This window comes from Aythya marila (assembly GCF_965140915.1).
Source record: "Aythya marila genome assembly, chromosome: 1".
Taxonomy (NCBI): domain Eukaryota; kingdom Metazoa; phylum Chordata; class Aves; order Anseriformes; family Anatidae; genus Aythya; species Aythya marila.
Window position 1 is genome coordinate 41578046 of NC_139042.1, and position 23943 is coordinate 41601988.

Genomic DNA, 23943 nt, shown 5'->3' on the forward strand with positions numbered 1-23943 from the left:
GCATCTACTCAAGTGTGCAAAGGTGCCATATGTATTGGGATAACATATCGTAGGAGCTATAGATTTCAGGAATGAACTCTCACTTATGTCTGCTTTGTACCCTCTACACAATGTATTTTAAAACCAGCTTGGTTCAAAAGATAGTCAAATTTTGGCTCAGGTGTCATAAACAACAGTTTTACAATAGAGGATTTTTTTTTTTCCTGTGGTTTTATTTATTTAGTTACACTGAGGAGTAGTAAGAAAAGTTCATTTCAGCTACTGTGTCGTAAGATTTTTCCTTATTACTGCAGATAATAGCATTAAAAATAAAAAAAAATAAAATTAAATTAAATAAGTAAAATAAATAAATAGATATATAAATAGATAAACTGTTCACAAGCAGAACTTGAGGGTGATCTAAACTATAGGCATCAAGATGGAAGGGAAGAGAAGCCATGATTCCATTTTATTATCCCACCACAAGAGGATGGAAGAGCTCTGAAAATTACCTTACAATAACTGGAAGAGCAAATACAAAGCAAATTTTCTGCTGCTTTCAGTATTCACCAGGAAATTAGACTAGCTTGTGACTTTTAAGTCTACCTACATGTATATCTGCAAGCTTCAAAACCTTGTGTATCAATGCAGTTGGTTAACTGCAGGTAGGAATTTCCTCAGTTGTCTTAGACATCTAAGAGAATAAGTTGTGTAAATCCAAGATGGTCATGTAGATTTGGCATAGAGAAACAGAGAGTCTGATATAGACCAGATTAAATGCCCTCTAGAAGGGCCTGTTGCTCTCCATTTAATGGAAAACCTTAATTTTTAAATACCTACATGTATGTTAGGTATGATGAATTGTCCACTTGTATGTCCTAATGATTGCCCTGCTGAAAGTCTGTGATGATTTATTCCTATCTGCTAACTACAATATACCATGTGTATTCACATTTATCTGTGTAGTTACATAGTCCTGTAAAGATTTATTCAGTCTCCATATTTTTATATATTTTTCTAATGTTATAGAATATTGGAATAATTATTTTAACTAAGAAATACAGATTCTGAATCTGAATGAAAATAAAAATAAATTAAACCTGTTAAAATGCATTTTGGGAAGGTTTTATTACTTAAGTAAAACTATTTAATGTGCCCAAGGAATAATAAAAAATATTTGATGGATCTTGCCTTGAAAACTAATTGATTTGTCTAGCAAAAAGAAGTGCTATCAGCTCAGGAGCTAATCAGTTTTCTCCAATCACCATGTAGTACCTCTCATGATACAAAAATAGTTCTATTATTATTATTATTATTGGTCATATTTTAGGAGAAGAAAAAACACTCCTGCCTCTTTAACTTGTGATCAGTTTCTCAAGAAAGTTGCAAAGAAGAAAATATTTTCTGTAACTGAGGAAAAAGAATTTTTTTTAAAGCTTAGTTAAATACACCTACACACTGTTTCTAAGTACTTAGTTAGTAACTTTCATCATCTTAGAAAACTAGGGACAATCTTTTTCTTAATTCTAATGTTGGCTTGTTGCTCAGTTGCTAATAAAATATTTCCTGAAATAATGTCTAATTTAATTTGGGTTTAATTCGAAAAGTATTTATATTTATGTTTTTGATACTATATATGAAAATCATTATGGGCATTTTTGAGCCTGCCTCTATGCAGAAGACTGGACCAACCAACCCCTGAAGATTTTTTCAATCACACTTTCCAATGAATCGATTAACAAAATATTTTGCTGTGTATTTTACATAATTTTGTGTGTAGATATGTATGTATACATGTGTATTATGTACAACATGTATGCTACTTGTGTATATTGCATATGAAATAATTATAAAAATAATTCATCTAGTGTTTGACCTTCCTGTAATCAAAATTAAGTTGTCAGAAAATGCCAGTATATAAATGATAAAATAATTTTAAATGAGTTTAAATATTATAGACATCAACGTGTGTGTGGGGAGAGTATTTTGTTAATTTGTGCCCTAACAGTCTACTGATTATTTATTAATAAACCCCTGCATTCCTATACTGTTTGTAAATGTACAGATAACTTTACCTAATTTTCATCTTAACTTGTAATTAATAATCAATGAATACAGAGAAATACAGAGAAAATAAAATAAACTTAAGATGGGCAGTGAAATCTAGACCAGGCCATTATAAACTCTATTTCTGTTAATTAGGCAGCGGGTGTCCTGTGACCTTCTGACATCTGTGCAAATAACATTAGCTACCTCTGTGACTGTCATATCACTACCAACTTAATCCTAAATTGGATATTTGCATTTATTTATTTTTATTTTATTTTATTTTATTTTATTTTATTTTATTTTATTTTATTTTATTTTATTTTATTTTATTTTATTTTATTTTATTTTGTTTTAATGTTTATTTTATTTTATTTTATTTTATTTTATTTATTTTATTTTATTTTATTTCTGAATAGATGTTCTACTCAGAAGTAAAAATTCAAAGGAATAAAGTGTCTTCATTCTGAAATAGTCTGGAACTTTTTTTTTTTTTAACTTGTCTGTGTCTGAAAATGTCATTAGATTTTTAAAATCTTATGCTGCTGCAACGTCTTGAAGCACCAGCTAATGGTAATGGCTTCATCATGTTAAATATACAAGAAGAAGTTAAGCCTAGTCTCAGTCCTCTGAAAAGGTAGCAATTAAAACACATAAATGTAAGAGAAAATTAAATAATATAAGCAGCAGCTGTGGTTGACTGAAATGATTATGGACATATATAAGCAGCTGATGATAAACAGTATAGATCAAATTAGAATTTGGGGATTTTGTAGGAAATAAAATTTGGAGACTTCATTATGTGCAAAGAACTAATTTTTGTCTGTAACTGTGGGATGTTCACATACATTTATCCTGATTTATTTTTTTTATTATTCAAATGTTAATATTCAAATTTTTAAAAATGTTTCAAAAGACAAAGAATCAATTAAGAGCCACAACTGATTGTCATGGTCATTTAATTTAACCAGTCTAGCACAATGCACACCTGATAAACAGGGCTTTATGGTGTTGATTTCATAACAGCCAGTAGATATTAAAGCAATTGCAAGTATCTCCATTCATCTCTAGCATGAAATAATGCAATTTGGAGATTTCTAAATATATGGACAACTTGTAGTTGAGAAATGCAAGAAAATGCAAGGCAAATATTTTTCCCACCACATTATGAAATTCTTCTGGCTTCATTAAAGCTGCAAATGTTCCTGACCTATTTTTAAAATGTCATTGCCACACATGTACTGCTAAAGTAACAGAATAAATAAATTAATTAATTAATTAATTAATTAATTATTGTGCTCCCTTGGAAGCAGAGTGCATGTAAAAGCTTTTATGTATTTAAAATGCACTTTTTTTTTTCTTTTTTTTTTTAAGATGATGTTTAATAAGTGCAGACTATGGGAAAGGCAGAATTCTCCTCCACACCCCTTCAAAGTCAAAAGTCAAGAAAAGAAAGGTTTCCTATAGATATGAGCTACAATAGCTTCCAAGAGCACAATGACTTTCTGGATATACAATAGTTCACATTCAACATTGGATGCGATAATTATTTTAATGAGAAAGATAATGGCTAGCCAGGACACTGGAGCTAGTCCCTTACTGTATTAAAGGAATGCATTGTGAGTTTTAAATTTATCATAGGCAGCCCCCCACACAGTGGAGGAAAGAGCTTATGCCCAATGACCCATCAGTTGCCATATGTGGTGTGTAGAGTACAATGGGCACTGCGCATTGTCCCATGAGTCAGGTAAAGAACTTTGAATCAAATCATTCCAACTGAATATTAGTTCTTTAAATTAATGCTATTGTCTAACATAGCTACACAAACTCTACCACACTAGAAAGATTAATTCAGTTGTAGTCCAAAAAAAATTGATATAGAAATTCACTGTTTGTCTAAACAGAATTTCATTACATTCACAAATTTAGTGCATGATCTCAAAAATCTATTTGTGATACACCTTAAGTAGTAATTTGTGATTATTCAAAGATAACAGTGCTAAATGTGGTAGCATTTTATTTGTTTTGCAAAGGACTGCAGTAGAAAGAAACAGTGGAGATTCAGAACAAAATCTAGTATTCAGGAAGTTTTTGTTTATTTTTTATTTTTCCTTCTGTGCACTAGTAATCTGGAAAAAAAAAAAAAAAAAAAAAAAAACCACTATTTTTTTAAAGGAAAATATCTCAAGTGCGGCAAGATATCTACTGCTCTATGTGTCCAAGTACAACCAGCAGTGAGACTGAAGACGTGTTCCCAGCAGGCACATGTACAAAGAGCATACATGAACACTACTTCACATACATATATGTATACACATACACATACACAGTATCTGATGCCATGGACGCATGGGCCTTCCAACCCATGTCAGAATCCACCTGCTGTACTCATGGAATGAGTACAAGAAAGAATACAAGATTTATAGAGTATAAAAAGCATATAGGAAAAACTGATCAGGTGCAGGGTACATTCAGACAAGCAGACCAACCAAAAAAATATTTAAATGCAACTGGCCCTTTCTAACCTCCTAACACTCTATACCTCCCCAAATCACCTTTTCCTCTCTTAACTATCCCATAATGATCATCACTGACTGTTGGATAAGATCAGGTTCATAGAATCATAGAATCATAAAATTATAGAATCATTCAATGGTTTGGATTGGAAGGGTCTTTACAGATCATGAAGTTCCAATCCCCCTGCCATGGGCAGGGACACCTCCCATCAGACCAGGTTACTCAAAGCCTCATCCAACCTGGCCTTGAACATTTCCAGGGATGGGGCATCCACAGTTTCTCTGAACAACGTGTTCCAGCAGGGAACAGAGGAGTATTATTTGGGTTTCCTCTCCTGACATTGTCTCTCTGAGCAGCTCTGTGGATGTGCAGATGAACTTTATCGCATAAAGTAACACTTTTGAAGTATAGTAGCCAGTGAATCACCGTGTGTCTAAGGCTCTTTCAACCCATATAATGCACTTGAATTTCTAAAAGTTTTTGAAACTCCTCACCAAAGACTCCTGAAGAAACTAAACTGTTTTGGGATGAGAGGAATTATCATATCATGGATTTATATATGACTAGAGGGTAAAATAGGCAGTTGGTTTCAGAAAGGTTACAGGTGAGGAAGCATGTGAATAGTAAGGTGATAGAGCTACAAAATATAAACATTTTCTAGAACTAACTTTGCTAAAGCATATACAAGTCAAAAGTGAATTGGCAGTAAAATGACAGGTAATAATCCACATTGGTAAGTGCAATGGAATCACGACTGTGCAAACAAATTGATGGACACAAATAAAGTATTGCTGCACTCGGGAAAGAGATTTTGACACCCGCTGTGAACAGTTATCTGTTACTCCATTAACATGATGGTCAGGCAAACAGAATTGCAGTAACTATGAGAAAAAAAAAATATACATCAAAATTGAAAAAAACACCATGCTACTGTTTTATGCATGGTACATATTCCTTGTTTAATTCATGATTTTCTTTCTACCCTGCTTTGAGAAGGACATAATGACACACAGAATTTGATGCATCTGTATAGCCAAATAATCTAGACTCCTTCATTATTACAGAATAGAGAACTCCTTATTTTTTACATTGCATGCACATTACTTTATTTTGGGCTCTCTTTGTAATGAACCAGCTAGTTCTTTCCAAAGCAAAACTGACTGTGTTTCAGGAAACACTACAAACAGTGTGTCAAAAGCTGTAAAAGGGTTGACTCCCAGAATCTGAAACAGTCCTTCAGCACTATCTGCAAAGGCCTTGCTTGTACCTTCAAATACTTCTCAGGTTTTGCAGGCATGTTTTAGCTCATGACTTACAGACATGGCATGAAAACATCTTTCTGAGCAGCTACATGTCTGCTTCTGACACAGCGTAATTAATGAGGTAAGTGTGTGGTTAAGTATGAACCACTGGGTAAATGGGAAGCAGAAATTCGACCTAGTTCAGAAAGACACTGGACAAAATCATAGGGATTAGATCATTGGTGGTTCTGAGTCATTATTGTCTTCAGTTTAGGGACCCCATAACTAATGACTGCCAAAATCTAAGGAAAAATCACTGAATTGATATTTTCTTTCCCAGACTCTTTCACTAAGCACATGCAGCAAGTCACTTTCATGATCTTGCTTGCATGGACATCTGTTCTGATGCATTGTGTCAGTTATATTTCTATCCTTTAATTCACATGGATTTTCAAGGCAATATTGGAAAAATGGGGGACTTCTGTGATGCTTTTTTTTTTTTTTTGTAATGGAAAATGTGAGTATACAATCAGTGTGGGGGAGAGAGTAAATCCAGCTGGACTGACTACATAAAGTCTATGACAGGAAGGTGGGGGTGAACAATATGCTTTTTCACTTTGTAACTTCTATGATTTGTTTCAACCTTTATCTGCATGTGACACTCCCACAAGTACACTTTCAAGTATGGAAAGAAGTCACACTAGGATAACTTCATGTTACTGCATATTCAGAAAAATCATTATGTGACAATAACCAATAATAGGTTAACCAATAATAGGAGGGGAGGGGAGGGGAGGGGAGGGGAGGGGAGGGGAGGGGAGGGGAGGGAATGATGTACTTCTGAGTATCCTAGTGGGTCCTTCCTGCATCAACAGGATCGTGCATAAACCCAAGTTTTATATTACTTAAGAGGCTAAATGAATGAAGTGACATTGGGAGAAAAGGAGTCAGTCTAAGTTTATAGACCACTGATTCTTTCTGTCTATTCCAAACAAACTTATTTCCTAAGAGAAACTGAGGTCTTGAATCTGTACAAAAGAATAAAGATAAATCAGGTTTAGCATAGCTGTAAACAGCTGTTAAAATGAATGTCACTGGAGTTCAGCTGAGGCATTTGTAATTTACACAAGAAATCTGTTTTTCTCTCTTTGCTTTCACATGAAAAGAATGTCCCTTTTCCATACAGAGATTGCTGCTGTTTTATTTTTGCTTGTGTTTACTACAGTGCAAAAATGTACATAGTTGCATGCTTTCGCACAAATGCTTGCCTTTGTTCTTGCTTTTTTTGTTGCTCAGTTAATATCAAACAAAGGTCAATCTGACAAAATATATGGTTGGTGTTTGTGTTTGGAAAAACATAATGAAAAACTTGTAGTAACAGGAGTCCCATGTGCCAAAGAAAATGTTAAAAAGCTTCTCCTTAGTGACAAAGTGAGCTTCATTTGTACTGCATAAGTATGCTACTACAGAAGCAGTCCTGGACTTCCATGGGACTACTATGAATATGTTTATAATATGATTAGGCAGGCAAAGCGCTCTTAAAGTGCTGCATCACTAGTCTTGTGACTGTTATACTGCTGTAGTGGGACCTCTTAGAATTCTAGTGAGCTGAAATAACACTACTTATAAGTGTACTTATATTTTACTGAAAATGAAAATCTTGCTGGTGATGGCATGATGCTTGAAGAATATGAGTATTACAAATAGTGACAAAATTTTACTTGCTTTAGTTCTGTGACTCATATGGTCGCATTACTTTGCAATTTTTGAATCCCATGGAATTCAACGGTAAATCCCTGTTCACAGAATAATAAATAAATAAATAAATAAAAATTTTACTGATCAAACAGATTCATTTAATGCACATTTGTGAACCACTAATATGGTATTCTCCTGAGGGATTGTGGAAATATTGCTGTGGGACTACCAGCCATGGTGCTGTACCACCACTGTTAGAATTTCTGGAGACTTCTGGATTTGCATTTTCTTTGTAGTTTCATTAACATAATTGGAAAACAGACTTAATTAGTGTTTTGGCACTTTTTTTTTTTTTTTAATTCGTAAAGAGACTTTTTTTCAATGGAATAAGATGACCTGATGGTCCTGAAAAATCAAAAATATCTTTGCTGCTACAAAATAAGTATATGTAAGGGTAATATCAAATCAAGTTTGCTGATCCGTATTATGTGTTTAGGTTTTTTGTTTGTTTGTTTGTTTGTTTGTTGTTTTTTGTTTTTTGTTTTTTTTTTTGTTTTTGTTTTTTTTTTTCTGTTTGCTCATTTTCTGTGGCAGATCTTACTCTAGGTTCCTAAATGTGTGGATATCTGTCTTTCAAGATGTATACTGGGCTTCATTCTACATTGACCACTAAACAAGATCTCTTGGAAAGGCACACTTTTTAAGCTCTCTCAAATGAAGTACATAAAACCATTACTGCTCTAATTGAAATGCCTACTAATTCTAAGGGTAAGATGACAGTAGATATTTTAAGCTTTTTCTCTCCTGAGCATCCTATCTTTAATATTATCCCTTGTCGCAGATTCAAGGAGGTTTGTAGCCCATACAAGTATACTTTCCTAACAGAATACTGCTAAAGGAATAATCTTGAAAATGCTGTTTTACTCCATCAAAACCTTTATCCCTATTTCAGTTTATGATTGTTGTATTCTTGTTTTTCTTTTGAGTTTATTTTTTCTCTTCTGACCATCGTATTAAAATGTATTTTCTGTGATGTACTGCACAACTTGAACACACACATGGACAGAATCCATCCAAGGGTACTTAAGGAGATGGTGGAAGTGATCAGCAACCCACTTTCAATAATTTATCAACAGTCTTGTCTACCCTGGCTACCTACTGAGGTCCCAGTTGACTGAAGGTTAGCCAATCTACAAAAAAAGCAGGAAAGAGGATCCAGGGAATTACAGGCCTGTGAGTCCAACTTCAGTGCTGGGGAAGGTCTTGGAGTAGATCACCCTGAGTGCCATCACATGGCATGTGCAGGATAACAAGCTGATCAGGCCCAGTCAGCATGGGTTTGTGAAAGGCAAGTCCTGCCTTACCAACTTCATCTCCTTCTATGACAAGATGACCCACTTAGTAGATGAGGGAAAGGCTGTGGGTGTTCTGTGGGTGTTGTTTACCTAACTTTAGCAAGGCATTTGATACTGTTTCCCACAGCATTTGCCTGGAGAAACTGGCTGCACATGACTTGGATGGATGTACTGCTTATTGGGTAAAAAAATTAGCTGGATGCTTAGGCTCAAAAGGTCATTGTGAATTGAGCTAAATCCAGTTAGCAGCAGGTAACAAGTGGTGTTTCCTGGGGCTCCATATTGGGGCTGGTTTTGTTGATAACTTTTTCAATGATCTTTGTGAGGAGATCAAGTGTACCCTTAGTAAGTTAAAATCATAGAATATTCAGAGTTGGAAGGGACACACTAGGATCATCAAGTCCAGTTTGTACCCTGGTAAAAAAAAGATAGGGTTCTCCTGGAAAGTGTCCAGCGGAGGGCCACAAAGATGATATAGGGCCTGGAGCATCTTCCCTATGAGGAAAGGCTGAGAGACCTGGGTCTGTTCAGCCTTGAGAAAAGAAGACTGAGAGGGGATCTTATGAATGTTTACAAATATCTGAAGTGTGTGAGACAGAGGGACTTGGCCAATCTCTTTTCAGTGGTTTGTGGGGACAGGACAAGGGGCAATGGCAACAAAATGGAGCACAGGATGTTCCGCACCAACACGCGAAAGAACTTCTTCATGGTAAGGGTGATGGAGCACTGGAACAAGCTGCCCAGTGAGGCCGTGGAGTCTCTTTCTCTAGAGATATTCAAGGTCCATCTGGATGCCTACCTGTGCAACCTGCTCTAGGAAACCTGCTTTGGCAGGGGGGTTGGACCCGATGATCTCTTGAGGTCCCTTCCAACTCCTACAATTGATTCTTGTGAAATCCAACTCCTGGCTCCACAAAGGTATAACCAAAATTTCAGACCATATCAGTGAGAGCGTAGTCCAAACACTTTTTAAACTTCAGCAAGCTTGATGTTGTGACTATGTTCCTGGGGAGCCTGTTCCAGTGCACAAAGATGCTCCCGATGAAGAAACTTTTACTGATATCCAACCTGAATCTCCCCTGTTTCTGGTCAACAGAGAGAAGAGATTGGTGTCTGCCCCTCTGCTCCCCCTCATGAAGAAGCTGTAGACCATGTAGAGGTCTCCCCTCAGTCCCCTCTTTACCAGGCTGAAAAAAACAAGTGACCTCAGCTGCTCCCCATACGTCTTCCCCTCTAGACCCTTCACGGTCTTTGTAGCCCTTCTCTGGACACTCTCCAACAGTTTCATGTCCTTTTGTACTGTGGTGCCCAGAACTGCACACAGTACTCAAAGTGAGTCTGGACCAGCACAGAGTAGAGTGGGACAGTCACTTCCCTCGACCAACTAGCAATGCTATGCTTGATATACCCCAGGATACGGTTGGCCCTCCTGGCTGCTAGGGCACACTGCTGGCTCATATTCAACTTTCTATCAACCAAAACCCCCAGATCCCTCTCTGCAGGGCTGCTCTCCAGCGTCTTTTCCCCCAGTCTGTACATATAGGAGACCTATGTTTTCTCTGGTGGTGCTTTTACTGTTCACATATTTTAAAGAGCCCTTTTTAATGTCTCCCACAGACCTGGCCAGCTTCAACTCTAATTGGCCTTTGGCTGCACAAATGTTCTTCCTACAAAGGCAAACAGCATCCCTGTAGTCCTTCCGCATTGTCTGACTCTTCTTCCAGCAGCCATCCACTTTCTTTTTGTGTCTAAGCTCCAGAAGAAGATCCCTGGTCAGCCAAGTGGACCTTCTGCCCCATCTGCTTGACTTCTGATATTCTGAAATTGCCTGATCCTTTTCTTTTAAGAGGCAGTGCTTAAAGACTGAACAGCACTGATGGATGCTGATGCCTTCAAAAGCAGTTTCCCAGGGGACCTCACTAACTAGTTCCCTGAGCAGCCTGTAATCTGTTCTCTCCATATCCAGGGTTGAAGTTTTGGTTGCACTTTTCCTCCTGTCTCCAACAATTTTAATCTCAACTTCTTCATGGTTACTATGACCAAGACAGCTGCCAATTGCTGTGTCACCTGTTCTCAAGCAACAGGTCTAGGAAGGCACCTTTCCTATTTGGCTCCCTTATTACCTGCACCAAGATGTTATCATTGAGGTTCTTTAAGAACTTCCTGGACCTGATTATGTCAGCTGTGTGATATTCCCAGTTAACATCTGGCAAGTTGAAGTCCCCCATAAGCACAAGGGCAATTGATCTTGAGGTATCTCTTAGTTCCTCAAAGAATAAGTCATTGGTGTCATTATCCTGGCCAGGTTATTTGTAATAGACTTCCATGGTGACAGCCCCTTTATTTGTTTGTCCCTTAATCCTTACCCAGAGGTAGATTCACAGATGTTACCAAGTTGGGTGGGAGTGTTGTTCTATCTGAGGTTAGAAAGTCTATGCAGAGGGATATTTATAGAATAAATAGACTGTATCCAATTGTATGACAACCAACAAACCTAAATGTCAGGTGCTACTCTTCTTGGATCATTACAACCTGATAAGGCAGTACAGACTCAGGGAAGAGTAGCTGGAAAATTTCCTGGCAAAAAAAGGACGTTGAAGTGCTGGTGGACAACCAGCTAAACATGAGCCAGCAGTGTGCCCAGGTGGCCAAGAAGGCCAATGGCAAAGTACAAAGTACGTTACTCCTGTACAAAGGAGTAATTGACAAGGAGTAATGGCCACAAGAGCACAGGAAGTTCTGCAACAACAGGTGAAAGAACTTCACAGTGAGGGTGATGGAGCACTGGAACAGGCTGCCCAGGGAGGTTGTGGAGTCTCCTTCTCTGGAGGTATTTAAGGCCTGTCTGGATGCCTACCTAGAGCAGCCTGCTCTAGGGAACCTGCTTTGGCAGAGGGGGTGGACCTAATAATCTTTCGAGGTCCCTTCAAACCCCCTCATTTCTGTGATTCTGTGATCCTGGTCTACATCAGAAATAACGTAGCCAGCAAGACCAGGGAAGTGATTGTCACCATGTACACAGCATTAGTGAGAAATAAAAATAAAAATAAAATAAAAATAAAAGATACCATCAATTTCTAAATGTTTCTCTTCATCTATCAAATCCTGATATAATAGACTGAAGAATTAAATGGTCACACAAAAAGCCTAATACTCAGGAAAAAGTTGTTTTGAATATGGTACTGAAGACTGAGTGCCAAGTCCTCAGCAGGAATAAGCTGCTGTATCTTCATGGAAATGAACCACAGTTACTACACAGAATGCGGACTGTGGGAAGTGGGCTGGCTAAGCAACGATAATCTAAGATGTCTTCTGTAAATGTTAGAGGGCAGCATGCTAATCAGAAGTTACTAAAACAGTTCTTTGAAATGTTGCCACTGGATAGAATCTTTCTAAGCAATTGAGTAATCCTGACAGTACTAATGATACCAATTTATCACTGAGCTTCCATTTGTGTGTTTTGTAGTTTTCAATCTGTTACGGGAAAATGGTGGTATCTGGTTAAATGCCTTTTTTTTTTTTTTTCCTTTATTTTCAATGAACATTTTAAGTACATAATTTTACTTCATTTGTGCCAGAAAATTGCCCAAACACCTTCATTAGAAATAAAACAAATCTGTTCAATACTGTCTGAACAGCAGGCAGTATATGCTTTATTGAACAGAAAAGCTTTAACAAACCTTATCCTGTACACGTCTGTACTATCAAAGTCTGTTTATGTACTCACAACTTTAGGGAAAATATGGGTGCTGCTACATAATGAGCTGTGTTTTTCTACCCATCTTTTTTATCCAGGTGGCTGATTATATGGTATGGGATATTTTTGCAGGTGGTATAGAAAATCATATATACCAGCTGCTGCACCCACTGAGCAACATTTTGCTAAATGACACAGCACCAATCACGTATAACAGCATCTAATGATTCTAGAGTGGTACCTTCACTAGGTGTGTCTTTTATTCATTGAGAAAGAGCCTTTTAAAAAAAATTTTACCTGCCTCTTTTTCTTGCGTGGTATGTTAGGTAAAGGGAAAACAAATATTTAAGACTATTATAACTGGTTAAAAAAATGCAAGATAGTACAGCAAAGATGAACCATATACTAGATGACTTGTCAAGTTGCCTCTAACACTTGGCACTTGCTGCTGCTTATTCACTTGCTGCTGGCACTGGAGGTGTTTGATGTACTAGATAGTGGGTCCCTAATATAAGCACTTGACTATGTAGAAACAATATTGACATACTGTATAAAGAACTGGATGAAACTTGTATGAAAGGTGATAGCAAAAAACATTTCAGTCATTTCATATACATCTGAAAATATAATACTGCTTGACATTAGTATTAGTAATGTAGCTGAAGGTCCTGATTATTACTGAGCAGCGTTGGATTTAGTCTACTGAGCAATAATCCTATGCTGACTTTTCCTATGATTATGATTCCTCTGAAGAAAGCAGAAGCATAAAAATACTCCTCAGTACCTTATAGGAGGACATACAAAGTATATGTTTTTATTTGTGCAATTAACAGTCATGTTGATCACTTGCTTATTTCAGTTAATAGCGGACAAGCTGTCTGCTTCTTATATCTCTTGTAATTAATGAAAATAGACATTAACTGTTGCCAGAATAATATAACTGTTTCTTCACCACCTGTACTTCCTATTCCCAAGAAGGGGATATGTTAGCAAATAGACAAGTTTGGTCCTGAACTGACCAGTATATTAAGAACTTTTCACATCTAAATGGCACAGATTTGTAGTGGAAACACTACCATTGCTTATGCAACTTTGGTAGAGAACTTAATATTTTGGAAAAAGAAAAAAAAAAAAAAAAAAAAAAAGATTGAAAAATTGCCCACAGTTGGATCCCTGTGATGGTTTTACAGACCCAACACAATCCCCTGAAATATCTTGTTTTCTAGATAATGTGTACTGTCTGGACTCATAAGAAAAGAACACAGGTGTTTCTTTCTCATCAAATGTGGTTATAACACAACTCAAAGATAAAACAGGTTTTCTGTGAAAAACATTTAAAAAGAGGGAAATTGCACACTTGTGGAACAACTCCAAAGTAGTAGTTAAAGTACTATGCTCCAAGTACTCTCAATCCATCTAAAATGTGGACTCTTTTACTCGGTTAGAAGTTGTCAAGTTACTGAGGAAGATTTAAACTACCACATGCAGTATTACTTCCTGCTGTGGCTGATGAAGGAGATACAAAGTAACTTTAGTGACATTATTATTTTCTTTCTTGTAATAATGTGTCCCCTTCTGGGGGAAAAGAATGTCTCTCCTGTACTTTACTGTTGTCAAATGATATGTATGATTAAGCAATACTGTCTGTGGATAATTCTTCTGAAAGAAGTAATCAGACCTGCTTCACTTCTGACATTGCACTGGACCGGGTGTATATAATGGATGCCAGCTGATGTTGGCAAGAATGGAAAGAGATAAAATAGATGGACTATGTGATATACACGTCTTTATATCTCTAAGTTATATAAAATGGAGGATAAATGACTTTGTTAAATTACTTCGCTTTAAAAGTAGATAGAAGAGAAATATGGAAATGAAGCAGCATATATAAACATACATTAGTTTAAATGAATCTAAGTGGTAAAAGATGTTTGAACTTTTCCTGATTCTGGTTGCCCTTTATTGTGTTTAGCTATCCAAGATTTTTTTGTTTCTTGTTGCCACTAACAGTCCTTTCCAGAGCATGTTGACAGCTTTGAGCTGACAGAGAATCATTATAATCAGTGTAGAAGATATAAAGTCACAATGAGAAAGGAATTCATGTTTACAGTAGTGGGGACCACACACTGTGATAGTTTGCATTAGAAACTCAGCAGGAAGAGTGTGAAAAGCTTTAGCATTATAGTAGGTATGGGGGCTTTTTGGTATGAATAGGTCGTATGTGTTCAAGTACCTGTCTAACATGTAACAATCACAAAATATTATCATATTCAGCAGGGTCGTTATTGCTGCCACATTTAATATGTAGCCTCTTAATATTCCCCCTGATCTCAAAATAAGAAGATACAATCTCAAATAATGGATTCTTCCTAGACATGCCAGTAGTGCATTTCAGCATACACTGCCACAAAAAAAGGAGCTTGAAGCAGACACATGAGTAAATCAAAACAATGTAGAATAGGTATTATGTCAGAGCAAGGCTGTTCCTTCAGATAATAAAATAAAATAAAATAAAATAAAATAAAATAAAATAAAATAAAATAAAATAAAATAAAATAAGAAAGAAACAAAAAACTTTAAGCCAAAATGTAGAAACAAATATCTGAAACAAAAAGAACAACCAAAATTTCACCTCTATTCTCTTATATTTTTAATGTCATAATGAGCAAAAGCTTATAACAGCTCAAGATGGGTTCACAAATACAGAAAGCATTCTCTGGGGTTATCACACATAGAGCAAAAATTCAAATCTGTGATAAGTCTCTGAATTTCTTTTTATTTTTTTACTTTGAATTTATGATATGAACTATAGGCAATTTGAAATTGCAAATAATCTCTAGGAGACAGAAATGATGCAGCAGAAGTTTGACTCCAAGGGCCTTGCTATGGTAGCCAAAACAACATTTTATTCTTGTTATTACACACAACACCACACTGGAGGAAAGTTATGGTTATGCAGAAAGGCACTTAAAAGTTGAGAGTTGCCAGAAGTACTTTTAATTTTCCCCAATGGAATGAAGGAATTTTTGTTTTACAGATGAGGAACTGTAACAGACAAAGATTTAAGGCCAAAGTATTTGTTTATTTTGACTGCCAAAATGGTGAAACCATGAACCTCATTGTCAGAGAAATGAGGATTTAAAGGTGTAGATGAAATCTACTCTAGGTTAGACATTTAAAAGGCTTGAAATCAGACATATTAAGGTAGTAGAGGTGAATCCCGGAATAACAGAATCACAGAATCCCATCCTAAAAGTTCAAAGAACATCTCCTTTTGACTTGGAACTCAGTAAACATTTTGGAAAACAAAACTGCCACAAAGAAAATGAAGAATGATCCACATTAGTAAACAACTGTGAATGAATATCTGCCCATAGCATGACAGACAGATTACTCACTACATGAGTAATCAACTATTTTAACCACAGAAACATTGCTGTGCTTTCTCCCTTGCCACAGTTGATCTGAGTTATCATCACAGTGATATCTGGGTATCTGACGTTCTTTAAGAAAAAATCACTAAGGGAGTACAGAGAGCATTATCAAATGCATTTGCTCCATTAGCAAATCCCTACCTAAACCCCTACCTAAATCCCTACCTAAAGTAAATTTATATACCTGCAATTATACACACACACACATACACAGACAAAGAATTTCCACACACTGATCTCCCATGACACTTATTTCTTTGATTTTTCCTAGTGTCTGGTTTGGAAAATTGGAACCCTATTTCTCCAAAACGAGTCTGTTGCAGGAAAACCTAGCTCCAAGCACACTAGATGGAAGTTAGTAAGTGCTATTTGTTTTTAGACTGAAGGATAGGTCACAGTTCCCTTTCATTTAGCATTTGAAACATATTGATATAAACCCCTAAGTGCCTACTTTTCTGTTTTCATCATCTATGTCCTGACAAACCTGAATGATCAACTTCATTATTACATTTTAGCATTTTTCACAAACTTGTGCCAAATATGAATGATGGATATATTCACTGTCATGATATTACCTCCCCCAAAAAAATTTTAGGACCAGGTCATTCCCAAGTCTTTTTTTTTTTTTTCCCTTTGACACATTTTTTTTTTGCCCTCTAAGGTAAATGTGCTATTCACTTCAGAAACAGAGAACTTAGACACAAGCTGCTAGTAAATAAAACAAAGTAAATGCATGTTTTGGTACTGAAACTCCACCATTCCTGCTGTTTAGGCAAAATGTAACAAATAACAATTGAAAGAGCAGTACTTTTTCTGCTGAATGGTAGGGAGGACCTATTGCATGTAAGTAGTGGCACAGATAAGACTGAGTCTTTAACTGAAAGAAACAATTCTTTAACAATTCCTCTCTCAAGTTTCTTCCTTTTTTCCTTGTTGGTAGAAGCTGTAGCAGACTTCCATACATTATTATATCATCTCATTTGTCTGTCATCCTGAAGGATTCATTACAGGTGTTAAATGCATGGTTTTTGTTCTTGTTATACTCTAATGTTGGTTCTATCTAACTAAATTTCGTTCTTATATGACCATGTGTGTTCTGTGTTTACATCTTTGTGGTGTTAGGTATTGTCTTGTGGTTTTATTTCCAAGGCTGTTCCTACCCTCTTGACCTTTTTTACTCTTGGGGGATTGCTGTTACGCAACACAATTCAACAAAGCATATGAGGTAAGAACCTGACTGATAAACTGAAACAACAAATTGAATGTTCTCATCTTTTCCTGGAGGCTTTTCAAATCTGTCAAGGTTGAAGAGCTCTTGTCAAATTAGAGGGCTGGGCAATCACCAATTTCATGAAGTTTAACAAGAATAAGTGTAAGATGCTGCAGCTGGGATGGGGCAACCCTGACTAAATGTACAGACTGGGGGATGAGAAGCTGGAGAGCAGCCCCACTGAAAGGGATGTGGGGGTTCTGGTCAATGGCAAGCTGAATATGAATCTACAGTGTGTCCTCAAAGCCAAAAGGGCCAACCTTTTCCTGGAGTGCATTAGGTACAATATAGCTAGCTAGTCAACCAAAATGATTGTCGAGTTCTACCCTGCACTAGTGTAGCCTCTCCTTGAGTAGTTTGTGCAGTTTTGAGCACCACAGTATAAGATCTAATATAAGATCTATAAGAGAGAGCCCAAAGGAGGTCTATGAAGGGTCTAGAGGGCAAGGTGTGTGGGGAGTGGCTGAAGTCACTTGGTTTGTTCAGCCTGGAGAAGAGGATAGCTTCCTCACAAGAGGAAGCAGAGGGACAGGTGCTGATCTCTTCTCTCTGGTGACCAGTAATAAGACCCAAAGGTACATCATGAAGATGTATCAGAGGAGGTTCAGATTGGATATTAGGAAAGGGTTCTTCACCAAGAGAATAGTCAGTCATTAGAACAGGCTCCCTAGGGAAGCAGTGACAACACCAAGACTGTTGGAGTTCAAGAAATATTTCAACAACACTTTAACACTTCAACAACTTAATGTTTCAATTATTTAATTAATATGGTTCAATTTTTGGGTGGTCCTGTGTGGAGCCAGGAGTTGGACTCAACAATCCTTGTGTGTCCCTTCTAACTCAGGATATTATATGATGCCGTGAAAATGAATTTATCAATGTGCTATACCAAGAAGAGGCATTTTCACTTCTTTTCCCAAGACAGGAAATCTATGCAGCAAAGAGATGAAGGATTACAAGAAGAGGAGCAAAGATAGGAGCAAAGTCCACACTGTTGACTTCTGTTATTGTTGTAGTGGTTTTGTTTGTTTGCTTGTTTGTTTGCTTGTGTTCCTTTATAATCTATAGCACCTACATGGGAAGAAGAAAGCCTTAGTTATTGTTCCCAAGACTACATTTTCCCTGCCACCTGTTTAACGCAAGTTAGATACCTAAAATCTACATAACTCCTTTAAAGAATCTCAGTATTTGTCAAAGATCCTAGTGTGATGGGCTAGCAGAGGAGAATTTGGTAATGCCCTGTACAACTGTAATTTGTTAACCATCAGACCATGCTGGCTGTATAATACTATTGAGATGAAATTGAACTCACTTTATTAAGTAGAAATATTTCATTAATTGTGTTAAAACAAGATCCAGTATAAAATTTATGCCACATCCAGAGTTACATTATTGTACAAAATTAAAATATTTCTTTTCCTCAAAACAGTTCTGCATGAGATCTCATTGTTACATGCCTAATACAGTATTCTATGTATTCAATTTCAGAACTAGCAAGTAACAATACAAAAGCCTAAATTCTCTAGATAATTAAACAAATTAAACATTCTATAACTCCTAACTGATTGCATAACAACATAAATTAGGTTTCTATAAACATTCCATGTGTTACATTCAACTGTGCCAGCTACCCTAATTGCCTGGGCTGATAGGACTGTAACTTGGAGAAAGTAAGGTGTTATTTTGCATTAATCCATAGCTCTTAACTTTTTTTTTTTTTGCTTTTTTTTTTTTTTTTTTGCTTTTTCTTCTAAATTACATCAAAGGAGGATGATTAGAGCAACCGAAACACCTCTATCCTCATTAATATCAAAATTTTGAAGAGAAAATGCATATTCATTGAAATGAACATTTGATATGTGAAAGCTGGTTTATTTCACATGAAAAACTAAACTGTATTTTAAGAATCTGTGTACAATGTAAACATGTAAAATACATAGCTGGGCATAATAATAATAATAATAATAATAATAATAATAATAATAATAATAATAATAATAATAATAATAATAATAATAAAGTGTTCTTTAAAGAAGAATATTGTCAGCAATACTGCTTTCTTCTGGTACATTAGTAGTCCTGACTATGACAGAAGAACACTAATGTCAAGGAAATCTCATTAAAAATCCTTTCCTTTAGTAGATAATGGACTGTGTGGCTCAACTGTGCTGCTGTTGGTTTTCTGATCTGTCCTTTCCAATTTTAGTCACTGAATAAGGTTTGCTTATTAGCAAAATCTTCTGGCAAGAGTATGTAGAACTGTATTAAACATCTGATGTTTAGAAAATGTATCTGATTGCACTTCTGATGCTTTTTTTTTTTTTTTTTTTTTTTTTTTTAATCAGGGTTAAATCCAGACTACTTATATATGAATGAATAGCTGTGAAGTTATTTACAAAAAAGCATGTGGCTTTTGCCAATTATGTTATGGTGGGTATTGTTTTCTGTGAGACTGAAGATCTAACAGCAAGATAAAAAATAGACTGATTTATAAAATTACTAAGAGTGAAAAATACATGGATTTTATTAAGGAAAGATGCCATCTGAGTCATATATTTTATTTAACTTCATATAACTATAGCCAGTTGAAGAAGACAATTTAAAAATAGGAAGTATTGAGTGAGTTGGGAGTCTCTGGAGTTGCAAGTCCAAGTTTTATCCATCTGTTGAACTCCCATAACACAAACACCAAAGAGAAAGTATTTTAAAGTACCTTTTGCTAGAACCCACAGTAACGTTATTGTTAAATGTGATCAATGGTTTAAATGAAAATGCAGGGTAAGGTTTATGGAAGAGGTAATTAAACTAGACAATGTATTTGGCAAGAAGTAGACAAATAAACAAACAAACAAAAAAAAAAAAAGACTGGATTTCAGATACACAGAAGACTTAATTTTCCAACTAGGTCATTGATCTAATGGAAGATGTTGTTCTTTCCTATGAAATTTCCTCATTTATAATGGATTTTCTTCTGGGAAAATGCATACAACTGCTCAAAGGAAGTTTGTTTCATAGAATCATAGAACAGCTTGGGTTCGAAGGCACCTTAAAAATCACCTAGTTCCAATCCCCCCACCATGGGCAGGGATACCACCCACTAGATCAGGTTGTCCAAGGCCCCATCCAACCTGTCCTTAAACATCTCCAGGAATGGAGGCATCCACAGTTCTGATCAACCTATTCCTTTGTGTCACCACCTTATGAGTGAAGAATTCCCTCCTAATCTCTAATCTAAATCTCTCCTCTTTTAATTGAAAACCATTCCCCTTGTCCTATCATTATCTCACCGACCAAAAACATAAAGTTGCTCTCTCAGCTTTTCTTCATAGGAGAGGTATTTTAGCCCTCTGATCATCTTCGTGGTTCTCCTCTGGACCCACTTTAATAGATCAACACCCTTCTTGTGCTGTTAGCCCCAGACGTGGATTCAGCATTCCAAGTTGGACCGTACAAGGGCAGGGGACAATCCCTTGGTCTCTTAGACACTCCTCTGTTGATGCAGCCAGGATGCAGTTGACTTCCTGGGCTACAAGTGCACACTGCTGACTCATGTCAAGCTTTTGGCCACCAAAACCACCAAGTCCTTTTCTGCAGGGCTGCTCTCATGCCATGTGCAACTGAAGTAGAGAACTCAATATCAAAGGAAGTTTTGGAGGCCTAAATGACTTCAAAAGGAACCTGACAAGATCATGGAAGGTAGGTCCAAATGGGACTGTTAAATATACATGTACCACACCAAATTTCATACTCATGTTTGAGAATTTTCACAGCTCCATTCATGGAAGCTTGGAGAACAAACCTGTAAAGGATGACAGTAGTTGTCTTACTCCTGTACAACCTGGGAGAAAATCCTGAGTCAGACTCTCCTTTTGCAGTTTTCTTACCATCAGGACCACTTAGGCATGTACATTTAAGCATTCGATGTAGGTTAACTGAAGGCAGTGGTTTGAGCCCTAAAGTTTCACATTGCTAAATTTACATTGCAAGTTCTCAAAGTGAACAACTGCATTACATGAATTGAATATTCAGAATGAACTGAATATTCAGAAAGCAAGATAAGCACAGACATTCCCCAGATCACAGTTATCATCTACCCAGTTTAAAATATTATGCACACACATACTAACACAATCTTTTTTATATATGAACAAAAATATTACAGATATCTATGGAATAGGTTAGATGTAGAAAACACTGTTCCCTGAGATACATATTAATTTTAAAATTAGACAGTTACTGAAAAAAAAATAAGAATTAACAGGACAAGAATTAGCAACAATTCTTTATTAGAAAGGTATATTAACTTCTGAGCTATGGATAGTTTCCATTTGTTTTCTGTTATCTCCCTCTTCTTCTCTTGCTTTCTGGCTGCACAACACTCTAGTTTCTGCTGGTAGGAGCTGTGAATCCACCATTTCCATTTCACAGTTGTTGTACAAAAGGTAGATGCTACTACATTATCTTCTTGTTTTTTGATACAGAAAAGAAAAAAAAAAATCTGGTTATACATGTACCTTTACTTGAGAACAAGACATGGATCAACAAAAGGAAGAAACAGCTCTGAAGACATGTTTATGTAGTCATTGTAGTAAGTCCCTAAATATTCCCTTTGAGGCTTACCATCTGAACCATGAACCTAATAAAATGCAACATAGTATAATTTGGTGTTTCTCTGAAAGTTAAGCATAGCACTTCAGGTAATGTTCAGGATCAGAAACAAAATCTGATGTTCTTGCTTCAGGGAAAAAGGACTGTGTGTAACAGGTTGAAGCAGGTGGAAGACTCCCATCTGAGTGGAAGTTGCTTTTTACTTAGCTAACAACTCCCAGATAAAGCAATAAAGCACTAAATTTGGTTGGATGGAATTGCCAGTTTATTTCCAAGGAAATGTGAAATTTTTGGATGTGGGATTTACTATCTTTTATTTTTTTTTTCCTTTTCCCTTTCCCTTTCCCTTTCCCTTTCCCTTTCCCTTTCCCTTTCCCTTTCCCTTTCCCTTTCCCTTTCCCTTTCCCTTTCCCTTTCCCTTTCCCTTTCCCTTTCCCTTTCCCTTTCCCTTTCCCTTTCCCTTTCCCTTTCCCTTTCCCTTTCCTTTTCTCTTCTTTTACTTTTTCTTCTGTTGTTTTGGTTTGAACTAACTAGAATTGCTCACTAAGCCTTTCCATACTGAAAGTAATTTAAGAAACTGTTCTTTGATGTCTTTCAGCTATTAGATTCCAACTCCCAGCTTAGACTCTATAACTGACTATGTGTAGACAGGCTTAGTTTATGTTAACATATCAAACATGGACATAAATTTGATGTGTTAGCAGGTCTGTTCTGATTAAGCTTAGGATCAAGAAATTAATTGCATCACTATACAAGTACAACCTTTATCAGATTGCTAACCTACAGAGAAGGGCAGGAAGTCAAACGTCTCTTGTATACATGATTTACATGATTTTATATTGTTTAGTCTTATAGACTACATTCATTCAGATTCAAAAAACACATTTCTTTCCAGTGATTCCATAGAGAATCCCTCACTTTATAAAATTGGAATACACTTATGGGGCTGGCACTTTCTTTTAAGTAATGGAACTGAAAATTGAAATTCTCTCTGGAAACAACCAGTCTGTATCTTGTCCTATATGGCTGTTCTCGCAGTTGAAATTAGAAGTCTTTTTATGTACAAAATCCTAATACATTTTGTATAGATGGAACAGGAACAGAACTTCTGCTAATAGAGTTTCATTTCTTCTGAGTAGCTAATAATGTACAGTGGGGAGATGCTCCCATTCAACAGCGGGGTAAGACTGCTGGAGAAGACTATGGGAAATTCTTGACAAGAACAGAGGAAATGTACTCAAGCCATAGCAGTAGAAAGAAAAAAAGAATTCCAAAGTAAAGAGAGGAGACAGTATTTCACCCAGTACCCTGAGCTGGTGGAAGGGGATGGGGAGCAGAATGTGGCCATCGTAATCCACGAGAAAATGGTTGGTGACCTGCGACAGCACTTGGATGTATGCAAGTTGATGGGGCCAGATGGGATCTACCCAAGGGTAAGAAAAATATAAAGAATCACAGAATCACAGAATCACAGAATTTCTAGGTTGGAAGAGACCTCAAGATCATCGAGTCCAACCTCTCACCTAACGCTAGCAGTGCCCACTAAACCATATCCCTAAGCTCTACATCTAAACGTCTTTTGAAGACCTCCAGGGATGGTGACTCCACCACTTCCCTGGGCAGCCTGTTCCAATGCCTAACAACCCTCTCAGTAAATAAGTTCTTCCTAACATCTAACCTAAACCTCCCCTGGCGCAACTTTAGCCCATTCCCCCTCGTCCTGTCACCAGGCATGTGGGAGAACAGACCAACCCCCACCTCGCTACAGCCTCCTTTGAGGTACCTATAGAGAGCGATAAGGTCACCCCTGAGCCTCCTCTTCTCCAGGCTGAACAATCCCAGCTCCCTCAGCCGCTCCTTGTAGGACTTGATCTCCAGGCCCCTCACCAGCTTTGTCGCCCTTCTCTGGACTCGCTCAAGCACCTCGATGTCCTTCTTGTAGCGAGGGGCACAAAACTGAACACAGTACTCGAGGTGCGGCCTCACCAGAGCTGAGTACAGGGGGATGATCACCTCCCTAGCCCTGCTGGCCACACTGTTTCTGATACAAGCCAGGATGCCATTGGCCTTCTTGGCCACCTGAGCACACTGCTGCCTC